Here is a 15,660-nt window from a genome sequence, read left to right on the forward strand (position 1 = left end):
CAGAAAACAAGATAACAATTCATCTTAACATGGAATTCAGACTAAACTATAGCCTGTTATCAGCTAAATCCACGTTTTCTATCATTCTCAGCTTGTTGGCTTTCATTAACCGACTGTGGCTGCTGGGTAAAGAAACACAAGTAATCAAATGTAGCACTGTGGTTGATAAGCCTTTTTCTGGCCACATAAACAAACACACCTGTAAGAACAAGTCACTTTTTAATCCTGTAAATATATTGAATTTACAAATAGTATCCAGTACAGCATTCTCAATGGAATGAGCCATGTATTAAATAGCAATTCAGTTTGTAGGTTTTCTTGTAACAGACTGCCTTAGATTATATAGTTCTTCTTTTACTTTGTCCCTTTATAAGAGGTGGGAAAATGGAAAGAAGCTGTATTTCATTACACTGTACATATGTTGCTGATATTTTGTAGAACTGAAGTGTCAGTTTCATTAATAAAGTATAAAATGCCTGAGGTCACCTGAGAAATAAACACGCATCACACTGTGTTAAATAAGGGCTACCCATGAATACTGAGAAAACATTGAGGACATCAGTGACTTTCAGCCATTTCTCCACCTGTTATGATGGCAAATGCAACAAACGTCCTTTTTCCCACTGATAATGCTTTGGGGGTATTTCTGTCTCTATATCTGTCTATATGTAATGAGACTGATAAGCCTGCCAGTTTCCGCTGACTCTACAGGTTTTACTGTACTCAGATAATCCATATTTGGTCCAACCAACAAACCTGAACATCTATAAAAACCTGGAGCCAAACCACAGATACACAGGTCCACATAGAGGATCACAGGTGAGCTAGGCTGCTAATGTCTACAACAGAGTCAAAGTTTGATTGTTTGGTTTTGATTCAGTTTTTCCACTCAAGAGAAACTCAATGCTTTCTTTTCCTGCAGGTCTGCTAGGAGGTCTAACATGTCTGTTTTCAAGGTCTCAGCTCTGACTCTACTGTTTTTGTCTGCCTGCTGTTGGGCCAGCAATGAGGTAAGCCCATCCAAAGGCCCATTTTATCGCAGTATAGATGTTATTACTCGTTAAAAGATGCATGTTTTAGACATAATTAACATTGAGTTAAACTGCTTGTGAAACTTATGTCTTACTGTCAGTCTCAACCATGATAAGCTTCCTGTGTCACAGAAGAAGCCTCTCATCTGTCAGTCACAAACATTTAGTTAATTCTCTGATTTAAGCTTAAGCCTTTATTTACTAATAAATGAAAGTAAAATGTTTTTTTGACACAGAGTGGCTTTTTTTACATCTCTAGACTGTTGTTTAACTGTACAATAACTTTATGTACTATTATGCAAAGTGGGCATCTCTTAACCTCCTGTCTTTATTACTTTTGATGTGAACGTGCCTCTTTAAGACACATTTTTTGGTTATTTGACTGAGTAAGTTTGTTGACTGTAATTCCATGTTGTTTTTCTAATAACTCAACATGTTTGTTTCTTCTTTCCTATTTGCAGGCAGGTATGTACAATCAGACCTATTGTATTGATATGCACTGTATTAGGACTGTTGTATTTTTCTGCAAAATAAAATTGTGTTGCTGTTGATGATTTCACTGAGCAGAGGAGATTACAGAGGTGGACTCAGGGGAGCTTTCTGTCTCTGAACTTCTAGAAAGAGCCAACAGTAATCTGAGTGAGTGTGAGCTGATGATTTTCATGTAGACTGTTGATGCTTAAATTTCTTCAACTCATTATTTATTAGTGATACTTTAACAGGTTTTTAAGAAATTGTATAATGTTACATGATGTGTTTTAGTCCGCTCCAACAATGATCCCATGCTGATTGGAGGAGACATTGCCATTGGCAGCGAGGCAGAGAAAAATGCTGACCCCTGCACCAGCCGAGGCTGCATGTGGGGCAAGTGGAGTGACGGGAAGGTTACATTCCTTATTACATCACTAATCACTTCTGTGAGTATCAGATGAACTACAGTGTCAAAAGGTTTGAGTGAGATTGACCATAGATCAAACAGTTCATTTACCAGCATCAAACATGTTTGCTGCCAATCATCAACTGTAAACTCCTGCATCACTCTTGTCCTCTGGAGTCATGACTTGAATGACTTTAAAGTGTCCAAACAGCTTTCTTCAGTATACTTTTGAGTAGATCCTTGAAACACGGGTCTGTGTTCAACAACCTTACACATATACCGTATTAGCCCAAATATGAGCACCCTGATGATGAGATACCCAGCCAACGTTTTCTCAACATATAAGTAGGGTTGAGTTTTGAAATTCCTACACAGCCGGTACCTACTGGGTGGTGGACCGAATCATAAAGCAGATTTCCATGCCTCTTTGTGGTGCCTGAGCTACGTACTGAAATAGTTGCCCTGCTTAAAGACATAAACATCACAGCACACGCATGGCTCTGGCAGCACGTAGCCTACTAAATGTAGACAGGTTAGCTTTTATTTAGAATGTGATTATGTTATGTTCATTTGTTAAGAGTTTTGCACTTATTTATTGAGTTAGCTATACTTTAAAGAACAGTTAATATATTAAATTTCAACTTCCAATTAGCCCTAGCATAGCCACTGTTATTGTCAACTGTTGTTTGTGCTTTTAAAATGAAAATACATCTGACACTGTTAAGACACCTGAACCTTTCAAAAGAAACAATTTTGTACCAGTATAAGAAAAAATCCATCCTGAATTAAAGTGAAACATGAATACTTCCATTAGTGCAGAGCATAATTTCCACATAGCTTATAAAAGCATTATACTGTATATATATTGCTGCCACCATGTTCCTCTGTTTTTCTGTGCTGTGGGATGTTAAAACAATGTAATGCTGTGTGGTACCATACTACCAGCCTCCCGAGAGAAGGCCATCATCACCCGTGGACTGCAGTCCTTCTCCTCCTTCTCCTGCATCATCTTCAGGCCCAGCATAAGCAGCGACCGTGACTGGCTAAGCATTGAGTCCAAGAATGGGTGAGAAATTGATATAAATGAAGAGTTTGACTTGAAAGCTGTTGTCAAACTTCACTGATCTTCAACTTATGTCTCATCCTGTCCAGCTGCTACTCCTTTGTTGGACGTACTGGTGGTAAGGCAGGTGGTGTCTCTGGCCCGTAGCGGATGCCTTTACCATGGAACCGTCCAGCATGAGCTGCTCCATGCTCTGGGATTCAACCATGAACAAACCCGCTCTGACAGGGACAAGCACATCAAAGTCCTGCTGCACAATGTTCAGTCTGGTAATGGAGTTATTCATTTTCCCCAATGGTGAGATAGAGAGGGAACTAAGTAAACTGCAGACTGATAAGATCAAATAAACTCAGATATAATGTACACTTCATGAATAAATAACTGGTAAGCAACACCGATGATAGACAATGCTGCCAAGTATACACTGTGGTATTGTACAATCCAGTCAAAGAAACACACATTTTGAGATCAAAGATCAAAGAATCCTAATCATACATGAAACTGATGCTCATTGTTTAACTTCAGGTTTCTAACAAAGATAATCTTCGACCTTTTTCATTTTTAGGAATGGAGCACAACTTCAGGAAGATTGCCACCCTCAACCAGGGCACTCCCTACGATTACAACTCAGTCATGCAGTACCACAGGTGAGAACAACTGGCTGAACATCAGCCCTGTCATGTTTTATCATACATGTGTGTGTGTGTGTGTGTGTGCAGCACATGCTGTTTAACTACCTAACTGCTGCTGTCTTGTTGTAGGACTGCCTTCTCTAAGAACAACCAGCCCACCATGGTCCCAATCCCTAACTCCAATGTGTCCTTTGGCAACGCCAGGGAGATGAGCCGCAATGACATTGCCAGGCTCAACACGCTCTACAAGTGCTGTGAGTGTCCACATGCATAGTGCCAGTCTCCAGTTTGTGTTGAATACTTTTCAACATGTTGCACACTCTTACTTATAAAAGTGCTAAGTAGAACCATAAAGGGTTCTTTGTCTTGTCCACAGGAGAACCCATTTTTGTTCCTGGTAGAATATTTTTAGAAAGGTGCAATCTAGAACCCTTTCAAAGGTTTCTACCAAGAACACATTGTAAAAGGTTATACCTAGAACCATCTATGAAAGGTTCAACCCAAAACCACCTAAGTGAGGTTCTACAGATAACCTTTCTATGGTGTCATGGCTCCACTAAGAACCCTCGCTTGAGGTTCCTTTTTAATCAAGAATTTCAGGTGGAACCCAAACATGGGGTTCTATGATGCCCCTTTTTATTCAGAAGGTTTAATCTGGAATCCACCCCAGTGGCTCAGAAAGATATGTTTTTTTAAGGGTTTTACGTCTAACCCTCTTTTCAGAGGTATCGAAAAGGTTGGCATATTCTACAGATTAGGCCAAAATCTACTGAATCCCATATATTTATGTTCATTCATCACTTAAACCTTTTTACAATAACCAATGTTTTGATTAAGAAAATATGTCTAAGTCTTTGAACACTGGTTGATAAGAAGGGGAGACTCTGATAAACTGATAACCACATTTATTTACTTAATAATCGATGGTGTTGGATCATGAATTGAGATCGTTCCACTTTAACACTGATGTCCTGGCTGTGTGTCTCAGATATGCACTAGACTCCGCAGATCCTCCGTATTTTCTCCAGAGGAAGTGCATGTGAGAACACAAATGTCGGAGTGAGATGCTCTACATGTTTCTACAGCCTTTCTCCACCTGACCTCCTAGTATAAAGTCCATAGAAATCCAGGAGAAGTTGATGTGAGAACACAGCAGGGAATCCCCGCTGGATTCACCGCAAGCGAGTGATGTCAAGAGAGTTTGTGGTGATAAGAGCTAACAACGGTGTCGGAGTGCTTTAAATATATCATGTGATCTATGCAGCGGAATTAAAACGTCACTTGCTGCCTCTGCTTTTTTGTTTTACAGGAAGCCTGCCCAGATGTTCTGTAGACCTGTAGACACCAGAACAACATTCAATCATCACCTAATAAATGTATTATGACTGAATCACGGCAGACTGGTTTCATTCTTTCATAGCATCCTTTTTGTTTGCTTTAACTAAATGAGGCACATTCATTCAATCATCTATTCTTTCATAACACCAACTGGATGCTTTTCTAGCATGATCTCACATGAAATGTTGACATTATCATATCTCAAGTTGATAGATGAAATTCAGAGGAACATATTCGAATTTTTTGGTTGAAAAGAGGGGAGAGAAGAGAGAGAGAGATGGGGGGAGGGGGAGGTGAGGGGGAGAGAGAGGAGAGAGATACCAGGAACACTTGTGCAGCAGTGTAAAGACGGTATTGATAATTAATGATAGCAGCAATACTTCATATAATAATGAATTCATAATAAGTATTATTATTAATAAGAAGAAGAATGACAACAATAATAACAATAATTATGATGATAATAACAATATTGATAATAATAATAGTTGTTATCCTGCAACTCAGGAGGCAGAGATACCTGTGAAGAGAGAGAGAAAGAGAGAGAGAGATTATGGGAGGAAAAATACATAGTTAGTGATATGTAGTAAAATAAATAAATGAATGAATGAATGTGGGGGCAGAGAGACAGAGAGTAGGTGAGAAGTGCTCAGTGCATGATGGGAGTTCCCCCAGCAGTATAATATTTGATGATCAATATTGTCGAATGCTGCACTTTGCAAGTTCTAACAGGACGAGAACAGACACAAATCCTTGATCTAACACTATTAGAAGGTCATTAGTGACTTTTGCCAAGGCTGTCTCCGTGCTGTGATTAGCTCTAAACCCCGACTGAAAGTCTTCATATACATTACTTTCCTGGAGAAACTCACACAGCTGATTGGCTACAACCTTTACAAGCATTTTAGACAGGAAGGGGAGGTTAGATATCGGTCTGTAGTTGGCTAAAAACTCCAGATCCAGGGTGGGTTTTTTGAGAAGGGGTTTGATTACAGCTAGTTTAAATATCCTGATGATAATTAGAGATTGATTGTGTTTAGTAATGTACTATCAATTAGGGGCAGAATTTCTTTAAGTAATTATGTGGGAATGGGATCTAAGATAGAAGTTATGGGTTTAGAAGATAATATTATTTTGGTCAGCTGATCAAGGGTGATCAGAGAGAAGCTGTCTAAATAATTGGTAAGATTCTCAGCTGTTCCTGAGATTTCTATTCTTGATAGGGTATTAGTGTCAACTGAAGGCAGGAGATGGTTGATTTTATTTCTAATAGTTAGAATTTTATCATTAAAGAAGTTCATAAAGATATTGCTATTTAGGGATCGAGGAATACTGGGTTCGATGGAGCTGTGACTCTCTGTCAGCCTGGCTACAGTGCTGAGGAGAAACCTGGGGTTGTTTTTATTGTCTTCTATTAATGTGGAGTAGTAGGCAGCTCTTGCTTTGTGGAGGGCCTTCTTATATGCTTTAACACTATTCTTCCAGGCTAGGTGATTTTCAACACAATTGTTGGAGCACCACTTCCTTTCGAGTTTTCTTGATTCTTGTTTTAATTCATGTGTGTTGGAATTATACCAGGGAGCTAATTTATTATGTTTAACACATGTCATTTTTAGAGGCGCTATTGAGTCTAATGTTAATCGTAATAACTTTACAGAGCTATCAACAAGATGGTCAATCTCAGTGGAGCTAGGGTTTTTAAAGAATTCGTTGGTTATATCGACGGATAATATGGGTTTAAATGTAATTGGAATCATTTTCTTAAATTTAGCTACAGCACTATCAGGTAGACATCTAGAAAAGGAGTTTTTTATTAGTGGCATATATTCTGATAATGACAAATCTAAGTTTATTAAATTGTGGTGCCCTTGGGCTCCAGAAACTGTCCCGACAACGCCATCTCCCGCTAAGGGGCAGGAGGAAGCCTTAAAACCCTTACTCCTTATCAGTTAATGTGGCAATGCTCTGTGACTTCCCCAAACAGGAATGATGCTAACGAGGCAAACTGTGATTAATTAACTTTATTCTAGCAGTATCAAAATGATTTAAAATACCAGAGGCATGAGGTAAATAACAATATAACAGACATTTGTATTCATTGGAGTTTACCTTCTTCCTTGTGATAAGGTCGGGTCTGCTGGGGCACACCTTCCTACCCGACAACTGTGGGAGACAGAAAGGAGGAGACAGCGAGCCTACGACAACAACATGCACTATACCATAAAATAAATAATAAAAAGTTCATGCAGTATTGAGGTTTGAAAATACACATCACTACAAGATTGTCCCCCAGTGCAACCTCACCACAGGACGGAGACATTGTGTCGATATGGACCCGGCCTTTTACAGTATCCTCTACAGAGAGGAGGAGAACAGACTTGTTACAGGCAATCACGAATAAAGAAAATAAATTAACCAACACGGGCACACCCTGGTGCCTGTGTTGTTCATGAAGGCTTTTTAGAAGTTCCTGGTGAAGGCATGTGGGCAGAAGTAGTTGAGTATACAACTCACCATGTGGGGTAGTGGCCTGCCTATACAGCAGGCCGTCCTTTTCTTGGATATGATTCCGAAGCTGGACATCCTCTGGGAGTTGTATGCGCTGTTCCTTATTGGGTAGCCTTCCTATTCTCCAGAAAGAAAGAAAAACTTTCAGAATCGGGTCCACGTTCTGCAGAGTCTTCAGTTTAGCCCCGGATCGACTGGGAAATACCCCAATTTGATGCTGTGATACCACCTCCGGGCCCTGAGGATCCTGTTTAATCTCTGCAGTGCTCCCAGTCTGATGGCCAGGCTCTACATGTTTTTCTGTCTGATCACTGTATTGGCGGGAAAGAGAGTCAGCATTGCCATTATTTTTTCCTGGTCGATAATGCACTGTAAAATCAAAGCTGCAAGTTCGGCCATCCAGCGTTGTTCAGTGGCACCAAGCTTAAGGGTTTAAAAGTGACTTAGGGGGTTATTATCAGTATACACCATGGACTTACTGCCTAGCAAATATTCTCTGAATTTCTCTGATATTGCCCATTTCAGTGCTAGAAATTCTAATTTCATAGAGCTGTAATTCTCCATGTTGCGCTCGGAACCTCGCAATGAATGGCTGGCATAGGCCACTGGTTTCAACTGGCCCTGCTGGTCTTGTGAAAGGACAGCCCCCAACCCCTGATGACTAGCATCAACATCCAAGACAAGAGGCTTGATGAAGTCAGCAAAAGCTAAAATAGGTGCACTTGTGAGCATCTTCTTTAAATCACTAAAGCTTTTCTCACACACCTCCTTCCACATCTTGGGCAGGACTGCAGCTGGCCTTGTTCTGCTTTGCTTGTGTAGCCGGAGGCCAATCGGCTTGTTGCTCCCTCACTGCGAGCTAAACACTCAACAAAATCACGACTGTTTGCTGTCCTGGCTCCTAAATGGTGGAATGAGCCCCCCAATGACATCAGGACAGCAGAAAGTCTACACATCTTCCACCGCAAACTAAAAACACACCTCTTCCGACAATACCTTGAATAAAAGTTAACGCCATGTCACGTGAACCATGTCACAGGAGCCAGTTATCTAGATTCCCAAAAAATGATGGTCTGATAGAATCGGATTACAGATAGGGATATAGTAGGCCTTTCCAACATTGCCATGCACAATTAGTGAGCACGGCGCTACCATTGATTATCCTTTAATTTGAGGAGAAACCTTCATCGTACAAATAAGTGTCACAAGAAGCATTTCCTAGGGATTGGCCTGCAGAAACTTGGCAGTAGCACATCTTGTAATGTCGTGACAGTAGATCTTATTGGTGTGTTATCGGGTATGTGGATACATTTACTGGTTTATCGTTAAAGAAGGTGGATCTGGCGGAACAAACCAAGGGGACGCAGCTGGCATTCCCCATGAAGGCTACAGTAGTCATCCAAAGTGAGAGTGTAAAGGTGCAGTTTGGGGAAGACAAAGAAAAACAAGTCATATCGCACAGGATGCCTGAAGCCCAACAAAAACAGACTGGCCTGGGAGATTGGCTTGAACAGTCCAAAAAAGAAATCCGTACTAAGAGTTATCAGTCAGCGGGAGATCGCTGTCATCATTATTCCAGCTCCAAGGTTCCCAGGGGGTTCTTACAAACAATTCTCTTTTCTTAACATTAGTGGTGAGCGTGCCATTCTCAAGATTACAGAACTTGAGCCAAATGATAGGAAAAACAAATATTACAGTCATCAATAGGAGGAAAAGAACAGTTCCTCTAATGCCACACAGGCCCGGCTGACTGAAGGGATGCCAGGGAGGTCGGCGTTCCATCGTCGTCCACCGGAGGTATGTGTATTATGTGATTCCCCGAAGCAGCTCTTACCAACAGCTGTGCTGGTCAACGCTGCCCCATCTTCACTGATCCTATGTTTTAATTATTCAGTGTGGGTGCACCGGGTTGATGGTCTGGTTCTGGAACTCTCTTGCAGTGACTGGCATGAATCCACGTTGTCCTTTCAGCGACCTTTACTGCTGTTTGTGTACGGTCTGGTACGGTCCTGTCCAGCGTCTATGTCGCCAACTTTTCCTCCTAAGATCTTTCACTACCACCCAGTTACCGGGCTTCAGGTCATGGAGTGGTCCAGGGAGTGGGTAGGGTAGGGAGTGCATCTTTAACATGCTTGTGGATGGCAGATAAAGCAGAAGAGAGGTTTGTACAATAACACAACATTTCATCATCGCAGAGAGTTGTTGAGGGAAATTGCCTTCTTTTTTAGTGTGCCATTTTCTCTTTCCACCGCTCCACCACTGGCTGGGTGGTAGGCACAATGTTGTCTCAAATCAATGCTCAAATATTTACTTAATGGTTTTAGTGGTTTCACTAACAAATGGAGTTCCGTTGTCACTGCTGATTTTACTTGGGATTCCCCATCTGGGAATAAGTTCAGTGATCAACGGTTTAGCTACGGCACCTGTGTCTTGTTTAGATGTGGGGAAAACTTCAACCCATTTAGAAAACATGTCAACTATAACCAAGCAATACTTTTTCCCTTCACTTGATGTTAGTTCAATAAAATCCATCTGTAGATGGTCAAATGGTCTGTCAGGTGGAGGATGTGCAGCCTGTGTGGCCTGCATTCCTCTACCAATGTTGTTTGTAGCACAAATCATGCATGCGTGACAGAATTTCTGAGAGTAGATAGAAAACCCCTTTGTGAACCAGTGTTGTGAAATTGCAGCCAACATCGATCCTTTCGAAACATGATCCATCCCATGCGTTAACTTTGCATAATAGGGAAACAGATATTTTGGCAGACAAGGTTTCTTATCAGGGCCCACCCACACCCCATCTGTGTATGTGCACGCTCATCCGCTGTGGCTCTAAGTTGGAGTTCCTTCAAGTCAGCCATGGGGGTGGTTGGGTCGACCTGTAAGAGAATGAGTGAGACAGGTAGTGGCTGGCGAGCAGTTGCTCTTGCTGCTGCATCCGCTCTGGCATTACCTTGTGATACTGGGTCATTATTAGAAGTGTGAGCATCACATTTACATACTGCAACCTGTTTGGGGAGGAGGACAGCATCAAGCATCAGAGACACTAGAGCATGATGTGCAATTGGTTTGTCTGATGATGTAAGGAATTGTCTGTGTTTCCAAATCGTGCCAAAATCATGTACTACACCAAATGCATATCTACTGTCAGTGTAGATTTTCACCCTTTTCCCCTTAGCCAATTTGCATGCTTAAATGAGAGCAGTGAGCTCTGCTGCTTGTGCAGACAGAGAAGCAGGGAGTGGTCGTGCAATCAATGTATCAAGTGCTGTTACCACAGAGAAACCAATTTGAGTTGCTCCTGTGTCTGAATTGCGAGATGCTGATCCATCCACAAACTGTTCAAAGTCTGGATGCTGCAAAGGTGTTTCCTGTAAGTCTGGTCTGGGGGAACAAACTTCAGTTATTGTTACTACACAGTTGTGTTGTTCACCATCTCCTTCTGTTGGAAGAAGAGTAGCTGGGTTTAGAACATTACATCTTTTCACAGTGATGTTTGGCATTTCCAACAGAATAACATGATAACGAAGCCAGCGTGCAGCAGACAAATGAGATGTCTTTTGTTCTAACAAAATCATAGACACAGCATGTGGGACCAGCAGGGTGAGTGGGGAGTATCCTACTACATCCCTGGATGCCATTACAGCCTTCTCTGTAGCTGCTACAGCTCTAAGACAAGTAAGGAGGCTTGTATCAACAGGATCAAGTTTGGCTGAGAAAAATGCCACAGGTCTCTGTTTGCCACCATGTTCTTGGAGTAGCACTGATGTCATGTAGCCCCCCTTCTAGTCAACTGCCTGTGTGAAAGGTCGGTCAGGATTCGGTAGTCCAAAAGTCGGGGTCGTTTGTAAGGTCAGTTTCAAGTTAGCGAAAGCTTTCTCTGCGTCATCAGTCCATGTCACTTTACTATATGCTTGTAGGCCTTGCCCGTGTGCGATTGCGTTGAGGGGCTCCTCGAGGACAGCATAGTTAGGAATAAATGATCTGCAATACGAGCACATTCCCAGGAATGACATGACTTGTTTCTTTGTGACAGGTTTTGAAATATTTTTAATTGCTGTTACTCTCTTAGGGGAGAGGGATTTGCCCTCTGCTGTGATCACATGCCCTAAAAATGAAAGTTGTTCTTTTACAAACTGCAGTTTTTCAGGCTTGCCTTGTGGCCTTCTGCAGCTAGATGTTTTAAGAGAGCCACAGTATCCTTTTCACATTGTTCTTTAGTTGGAGCACAAATCATTAAATCGTCAACATATTGTAAAAGTGCACCTCCTGGTGTTATCTCTAATGAGCTTAAGCTTTCTTTTAGTGCCTGGTTGTAAATGGTTGGTGATTCACAATACCCCTGACATAGGCGTGTGAATATATAACTGTCTCTGTTAAACTCAAACGCAAACCAATATTGGCTGTCTTTATCAATTTGAACGCTGAAAAATGAATTTGCCAGAACAACAACAGAGAACCATTTACTATCCGGCGGAACTTGTGAAAGGATTGTATAAGGATTTGGAACTGACAGAGCGCGCTGTTGTACTGCAACATTGACAGCTTTCAAATCTTGAACGAATCACCAATCATCAGGTTGTGATTCATTACAAACTTTCTTGACCGGAAGAGTGCGCACCGGTGAATCCTTGCAAGGAACAATTACACCTGCCTTCAATAGAGAGTTGAAAACTGGTGTAATACCATCGATGGCTTCCTGTTTCAGTGGATATTGTGATTGATGTGGTCTGTAGTCAGATTTTGGTTTGATGATCACAGGTTCCATGTTTCGAATTAAACCCACATCATGATTGCCTTGAGCCCAAAGTGTTTTAGGGACCTCTTTTAGAGCTGGGTGTGTTTCTGAAATGTTTTTTTGTATTATGTAAATATGCATGTGCATATTGGGTGTCTGAATGTGTGTCTGGTACCAGTTGAACAGTACTGAATGTGTGAACAACAGATGTAAATCGTTTTCTATACTGTTGGGACCTGGTATTTGTGAACTACAGTTTGGCCTACATGTGTAGTCAAAAGCCTAAGGCCGCATGTCCTTTGTTCTGGAGAAAACTAGAGCCTCCAGAACTCAGTCTCCCAGGGTGACTCAACGTCACACAGAGGTGTGAAAACCGACCGGAGACACAAGTGTCAACCACTACTACTACCCTGGGCCCCATGACCTATGAGGTCACCAAGCCAATATAAGGCCAGGTCTCCCCTCTCTTCTGTCTCTTTCCATGCACCTCTCTGAGAGGAGCACACCGCTCTTCTTCGATTCCTCAACTCAACGCAACCCTCCGAGAGGAGCTCAAAGGTGCAGCTTCCACTCACCTCAACAAGGAAACCTCCTCCAATCCAAGCTCTACCAACCTTCAAGCAGCGACACGATGTCCTGCTGGAGAACTTCAAACAGCAACTGAGCTGCACCGCACAACAGAACCACAAAGGCAGGAATCACAAAACCAGCAAGACGACTTCACAGAACTTCGAACAGCACAGCAACCTTTTTTCCCTGTCCATGGACGGGTAACACAACTGGGCTTAATAATTATACTAGGCTAAGCAAAGACTGTTTATTCGATCCCTTGTGATGTTTATAAGTTTGATTTGTGTTGCTGTGATATTTTGGTTACAAGTTATCTGAAAGTTAATGTTAGTTATGCTCTTCAGTCTTTCCTTGCATGCATCTAGTAACTTTCTCTAATTTGGCACCAACACAGACACACGCATATCTCTGACCCCCGATACATGTCGTAAACATTCCAAAGGGGGGTCGTTATCTTTGGAGTGGCCAGCCGCCATTTTGGAAGCACGCTCACTCACACAGACACACAGAGACACAGACACACACACACACACATATACTCACATACACATCTTTGTTTAGTAAGTACACCATTAGTAATTTGTGTTTTTATACTTTATTACCTTCATAATAAATGTTTTTCTTTCACAAATGTTTTTTCATTAATGTTGCATAAGTGAATTTTGCCAACCTCTACACTGTCAAGAACTCTATATCCTTCAACTTAGCTAACTATCTATATGGTAATTTTGGTAATAGTTATTAATGTAATTGTTAATCAGAATTCCAAATTTGTAGTTAGTACTTTTATGAGACTTAATCAATAAATTGGCTATCTTTTCCCTTCCTTTGAAGGGTGGTGCCCCGACGTAACTTTAATCAATTCAAGTTATTATTTAATATTCATATTTTTAAGATTCATATTCAATATTTTATTTTGATAACCAAATTTATTGAATGCCGAAAGGCACACCATTTTATGGTATCACGTTTAATGCATTATTGCACAACAACACACTTGGATTATACTGAACCATAGGATCTGATGTCTTTTCCCAAATGTCAGCATTGACACATTTTTGTATCCATGGCCCCAAGTCTTGCCATTCATCATTTTTGTGCTTTGACAGCAAGACATGTGGGTGTGAACCAGGAACGTCAAAAAAGGAAGCAGCCTCTGAACATCTGTGAAGGAACTGAGAGGGTGACTTATTTTCTGGTACAACTTTCTTTCCAACTTTCTCTAAACCATCTTTTTTTCAAAACCTGCATCTTTCCCTTCGTGTAAGTGTGCAGTGCAGTGTAAATCTTCTGGATGAATATATGTGGTGTCTATTCTTAGTGTGACTGAATGTGCCTTATCCACTAGATCAGTGTTGATGGATGTGACAACAGATTAACAGAGCTTCCACTCATATGCATAGAACAGTGAATCAGCATTATACTTAATGAATGTTTAAATATGTGGTGGATCCAGATCAGCCGTTTGGACCACTACGACTCCTGATGGGGTGGAAACGAGAGAAATGCCCACAAGACACATTACATCTCTTCCCATCAAATTAATTGGACAACATGAGGATAGCAAATATTAACACTTGAATTTTCCTGTGACGCTATCACTACATATTAACGGAGTCGTGAATTTTTCAACCACGGTGCTTCCTGAAGCCCCCACAGATCTAGCAAATCGTCCACTCATCTTAGGAGGTGTGTCAAACATATTATTCTTGATGACCACTCAAAGGGCTTTACAGTACAGTTTTTGTCATTTACCTATTCACACACATATTCATATAGTGCATACAGCCCAAGGACATTTAAGGACAAGTATTTCTGTAGTATTGAGACAGGCCCTTGGCAGGAATTATCAAACTATCTTTACACTATCACAAAATCTCTGCTGGTAGTCATAGATAGCACAGATGTTGGATGTTTCCTTGACTACTCCTTTTTTTTTGCTGCCTACAGTATAGTTGTATTAACGAAAATAAACCATGTAGTAACAATCATGTAGTGATTCATGTAGCCAGTTTTTAAATGTACACCACAAATTGTTTTCCAAAAAAACACATTATTTTGTTTCAAATTATAAATTGGCTTTATGGGACCCCTACAGATAAGGATTTGAATAACTTGATAAAGTGCATTAATACACACATTGTAAAATATTAATCAGTGCAATGAAACAGTTATATGATTTTTTTAAATTTGTTGTTGTTTATTTGTTTCACTATTCATTATTTAAACCTACACTTGGGTCCACTATTTAACTGCCACATAACATTAAGTTAACAAAGACTCAACACATTTAAACTAGCTTTGCAATGCCATTTAACACAGAGTCATTGAACCAGGGTTTTTCAACCTTGAATTAATTTGTTAACCGCAAGTTATATCAGAGTGGTCCTTCTGAATTCAATTCCTTAAATTTTGTCAGAGTGCACACCTCAAGCGTTTATGCTGCTGCTAAGTTTATTGGATTTCACTATTATCCTCACCCAGTTCACATTTGTCATCAGTCTTTTTAAGCAAAGCAATGCAGAATTATTTTTGCGTTTCGTTATTTTGCAATATCAGACTCTACCAAGGAATGGTAAACTTTCAATTTAGACATAATACTGGATGCTGACAACTGGCAACCTTTTTCGTGCCTACTTCTCACCATTACAGTTGTTGCGGTTAAGACAAATTGGACCCACGTGCAGACGTCAAGGTGAGCTGGTTTACAACAAAAAAGCAGGCTTGCAAGCAGACAAGTATTAGGTGCTGGAATACAGAAACAAACAGCAAAAACCCAATCTGGAAGTAGGAACACAAGGAAAACTCAATGGAACAAAAGCCAAAACATGAACAGAATCTGAGGCAGAGGAAATTTAATCAACATGTGATTTGGCAGAGAAAAGGAGACTTCCCTAGTGAGT

General features: G+C 40.8%; 1 pseudogene; it reads left to right on the plus strand.

Annotated features, from left to right (window-relative positions):
- Nucleotides 1-790: 790 nt before the first annotated feature.
- On the plus strand, nucleotides 791-4,993 carry LOC117759439 (annotated as a pseudogene).
- The last annotated feature ends 10,667 nt before the right edge of the window (nucleotides 4,994-15,660 follow it).

Source organism: Hippoglossus hippoglossus, chromosome 3 (genome assembly GCF_009819705.1).
Source record: "Hippoglossus hippoglossus isolate fHipHip1 chromosome 3, fHipHip1.pri, whole genome shotgun sequence".
Taxonomy (NCBI): Eukaryota; Metazoa; Chordata; class Actinopteri; order Pleuronectiformes; family Pleuronectidae; genus Hippoglossus; species Hippoglossus hippoglossus.